The sequence below is a fragment of the Cololabis saira genome, chromosome 7, assembly GCF_033807715.1.
Source record: "Cololabis saira isolate AMF1-May2022 chromosome 7, fColSai1.1, whole genome shotgun sequence".
In the NCBI taxonomy this organism is placed as follows: domain Eukaryota; kingdom Metazoa; phylum Chordata; class Actinopteri; order Beloniformes; family Belonidae; genus Cololabis; species Cololabis saira.
Window position 1 is genome coordinate 8,272,793 of NC_084593.1, and position 5,000 is coordinate 8,277,792.

At 37.1% G+C, this 5,000-nt stretch overlaps 1 protein-coding gene across 1 annotated transcript in view; it reads right to left on the reverse strand.

The window, feature by feature from the left end:
* Positions 1-5,000, reverse strand: part of afg2a (AFG2 AAA ATPase homolog A) — a 354,383-nt gene that overhangs the window by 155,570 nt on the left and 193,813 nt on the right. The window lies entirely within an intron of this gene.

Sequence of the window (5,000 nt, forward strand, 5' to 3'; positions counted from 1 at the left end):
GAAGGTCAATTAGGATGGAGAGAACAAAGGACAAATTGGATAGAAATCTTGCCATCTCTAACTGATCCCTCTATCCTTGTGTGACTCACTGAAATGTGCACAGCTGGAAGACAAAATACTCAGTTTATTAAACTTTTAGTTCAACTTAAAACTAACTGACAAACCATTCTGATTATGAATCATTTCAATCATTTAAATAACTTGTAAAGCAAAAGATTTGTTCATTTATTTTTTTCCCTCAAATGAGAGTATTGGTCATTTTTTTGTGTTTATGTTTTGATTTTAGACATCTATCTAACAGTAAAGTCAAGATATTCTATTAAAAATCACTCCAGTAACACAGTTTCTGCAGTTTTTCACGAGTACTTGACAAAAGGGGGGCGCTTGAAGACTCATGAGCAAAATGTGTTTTTTTTTTTTTATTTATTGTTCAGTGTCGTTTTCTTTGTCTGTTTTCATCTCATGGAGTCAGTGACTAGGCCTGTGTTGAAAAGATAGATTCTCCGATTTTAAGTAGATTCTCATATTAATTCCTAAAAATCGATTCATATGTCTAAAGATCGATTAAAAAAAAAAAAAAAAAAAAAAATTTTCATCATTACATTACAACTTTTGGTACTTTTTTGGTTATGCCCAAAAAAGGAATATTTTGTTGGACACGAGAATAACTGGTGCCATGTTTTTGCCTTTAAATATGTTTAAAGGTATGAAAACATTAAAGTTTTCAGTTATAATTGCATAAATTGTCAATATTTCTTTGCTTTATATCCTGTCTTGGGGTTACATTTGCATAAATGTTAAAAACCAAATTCTCATAAATGGGGAAAAAATAAAAGTGATTTCTTTCGTCCTCTGTTTCCTCCCTGGATCTGTTTGATAACCCCACAACCCCCACAATGTTTCTGTTTCAGTTCTATCAGCATTCTGGGAGCTGATTGGTCCTTACAGCATCATTAGCTGCAATACTTGCTGTTTAATCTCAATATAATACTAGTAGTAATATTTTGCATAACTACAGTCATATAATTCATGCAACAGCTGAAAAAACAGTTTTAATAACACTAACCCAAATCAATATCGGATCGAATTGGATCGAATCAAATCTTGATAATCGATTCTGAATCTTAAGAATCGGAATCGAATCGATTCTTGATATTTGAATCGATCCCCAGCCCTATCAGTGACATTGAGATCAGTGCCTTTGAGGCCACATCACCCGTCGTGATCATTGCTGTTGATACAAGTCGCCTCCATCAATCTGGATCTTCAAAATCTTTTATGTCATTTTCTTACGCCATTACACGTCAGACCACCAAAAGCCTGCTTTTCACCACCACCAAAACCAGCAAGAGGAGGTAAGTTGTCAGTGTTTGCTCCTACTTTATCATGTATGATAAAGTTGTTAATGTCACTAATGAGATGGAGTCATCTACTGTAGTAGCCGATGAGCCGGTGGATCTCGGGCTGATTGGAAGTTCATTGCAACTGCAAAAGAGGAAAAAGCACAACTAAGAGAGAAGAAAATGGAGATGCTTTTAGACCCGATTGTGACAAAAATAAAAGTGTAACCGCAAAAGATGATTGCACTCTTGATTGGAGATCTTGATTCCTTGAGCAAAGATTCTGGATTTTGGTTCCTGGATTTTGAAATCAGACTTTTTGGTTTCGATTTGCAGTGTTTTTGGTGTTGAACTGGCAGCGTAGCTTTAATGCAAATCCTGAATCAGAATGTACGTCTCAGGAACCGTTTCATAGCTCATGTTGGAGTAGGGCTGGGCGATATATCCAGATTTTAATATATATCGATATATTTCCAAATGCAATATGGTACAAGACAATATCGTTTATATCGATTTAAATAATTTTTTCTTTATGATTTTGATATGGCTTATTTTGTGACAAATTGACTTGAATGTTTTATTTGAGATTTGCACAAATGTTTTGTTATTTGTACAACTGTCAACCTCAGAGGAAAAGTCTGCCTGTTACTGTCTACATTGTATTAATTGCACAGTGTATTTTAATTTAATTGTTATTCAGGAAAGGGATATTTGTTTTATTTTATTCAAGAAGCATTTTTATTCTATATATGCAGGCAGTTTATTTTTATTTCATTTGTTTTATACATTTTGATATTGTGTGACATTTGGCACGAGGCTTTGTATGAAAACTGACTGTTTTTTTAAGGGTTTGCCTCAGAAAAAAATGTAGCTAACAGAGATGCTATGCTATAATGCCTTTGGGGGAAACCCCAATTATGGCACAGAAAAAATATCGATATATATCCAGTATCGCCATTCAGCTAGAAAATATCGAGATATGACTTTTGGTCCATATCGCCCAGCCCTACATTGGAGGAAGAAGTCTGTCCTTTCTGTGGACCTGAACTATGAACAACTGCAGTTTATGGATCTCCTTTTTTTTGGCGCTTGGACTCGCAGTGGAGGCCAAACATTTCAGATTTTTATTGTTCGTTTTATTTCTACCTTTTTACCTCAGTCTTATCTCAGTTATCTCTGGCTTAATATCCACAATAGCATATTAATTATACTTTAATGAACAATAACAACTTTCAGTTGTATTAAAGGAATAGTTGTCAGCGTTTGGAGACACAAACATTGACGCTTAACCAATCACACTCACTTTAATCAGCCGAGACGTGCACTACGATCTGTGATGGTTGAGTGAACTCAGAGATGAATTAAGAGGAAAAGTATGAATGTACACAACACAGCATTAATCTCTGATTGTTTTCCAGCGAGTTTCGCTCCAAGGCACGAATAAAAACATCCACGACGGGTAGACATGTGCAACATTGATAGAGTTGTACAGCTGAGGAGCATTTTCCGGTTTGACTGCTTTGTAAACTGCTGCGTGATTAGCTCTGCAGCTCTGGGACACCAGAGAAAAAAGTGTTGGGACTTTTACGGCGAAGCGTTTTAGCTGCCTGATCTCCTCTGAACCTTAAAAACAAACGCAGGCGAAAAAATGCAAAAGAAATCAACTCGTAAAATTATATTTCAGCAGAGTTCTCCTGTGCTTTGGGTTGAAATGTGCCTGAAAACGTCTTTGATAGCAAGGCGTACATTATTGTTACATTGGAATTCTGCTGTAAGTCCCTCAATTTCTATGTGGCTTAAGGATATGATGTCTTTTCTGAAACTTGAAAAAATCACGTACTCTAGTCGTGGAAGTACTGAAAGGTTCTATCAAAGATGGCAATATTTCATATCCCATGTTTCAAACTTAAAAGTGTTACCCACTTAGAGGTGCCTGTTAGTGCTTGGCACTCATTCAGGTGTTTTCATATGCTTTTTCTTTCCTTTTTGCAATTTTATTTATGCGTGGGTGTGTATTTGCATTATGGTGTTTAGAGGAATAGTTTAGTGAGCTGTTTTCTTTTTTTTTCTTCTTTTTTTTCTTTTATTTTCTTGTATTTTTTTATTTATTTATTTATTTATTTTCTATTCTTTTTTTTGCATAATTAATTCTTATCCTGCTATAATTTTATATCCATTTATTTTTATTTTATTTTTATGTTTCTATGTTGGAGGGGTTAAAAAAAAAAAGGGGAAAAAAAATCTTTGACTTGTGATTTTCTTTTAGTGATACTTGGTACACTACGGTCACTGAATGTAGTGATCTTTCTATTGTTTTTTTTCCTTCGAAATAGTTATGAAGATGTATGTACCATTGTTACTTTGGCTATTGATCTCAATAAAAAAAAATATAAAAAAAGAAATGTGCCTGAAAGGTTTGACAAAAACAAAACAAAAAAAACTTGGAGTACAGTGCAGCCATATCTGCTTTTACGTATGACTGCACTGCACACAATAAGAGCTGCACGCTAAATGTAATCTACAACATCAGAGCAATTAGCCACCTACTGCAGGAGATAACAAGACAGAGAAAGAGAAGGAGAGGGGAGGAAGAGGAAAAAAAAAATCCCCCACCCAGCATGTGAAAACCCGTGTCTGATTTCACCCCAGACAAGGTCACCCTCTCTGGGTCTCGCCTCAATGCCGAGGCTCGGGAACCAGATCCTGCTCAGAACGGTGACAAACCGGTCGTTGTCATGGGATGTGCCTGCTTGGTTTACTCTCTCATTGTGTTTACGCCTTTACATTCAGATTTATTATTATTTCTTGCCGGTTTTCATCCAGCACGAGTCTCTCATTTACCTGTGATGGGATCCAGGGGAGTTGTATGTAACTATGCACTAGAGCTGGGGATCGATTCAAACGTCAATAATCGATTCTTAAGATTCAGAATAGGAATGGGTGATATTTTACCGTTCACAATAAACCGTCAAAAAAATTCCCCACGGTAAGAATTTGTCATCTTGCAGAAAAAACGATAAATTCCCGTTGGTGACGTTTTTGTGTAAAGATGATTTATGGTTCTGTGTTAAATCCACACACAACGTACGTGAAGGAAGGAAGGAAGGAAGGAAGGAAGGAAGGAAGGAAGGAAGGAAGGAAGGAAGGAAGGAAGGGAGAAAAGAGGAAGGGAAGAAGGAAGGAAGGGGAAAAAAGAAGGAAGAAGGGAAGGAAGGAAGGAAAGGGGAGAAGGAAAGAAGGAAGGGAGAAAACAAGGAAAGGAAGGAAGGAAGGGGGGAAACAAGGAAAGGAGGAAGGAAGGGAGAAAAGAGGAAGGGAAGAAGGAAGGAGAGAGCAGGAGGAAAGAAGGAAGGAAGGAAGGGAGAAAACAAGGAAAGAAGGAAGGAAGGGAGAAAACAAGGAAAGGAAGGAAGGAAGGGAGAAAAGAGGAAGGGAAGAAGGAAGGAAGGGGAAAAAAGAAGGAAGAAGGGAAGGAAGGAAGGAAAGGGGAGAAGGAAGGGAGAAAACAAGGAAAGGAGGAAGGAAGGGAGAAAAGAGGAAGGGAAGAAGGAAGGAAGGAAGGAAGGAAGGAAGGAAGGAAGGAAGGAAGGAAGGAAGGAAGGAAGGAAGGAAGGAAGGAAGGAAGGAAGGAAGGAAGGAAAGATGACCTTTTTGTGTAAC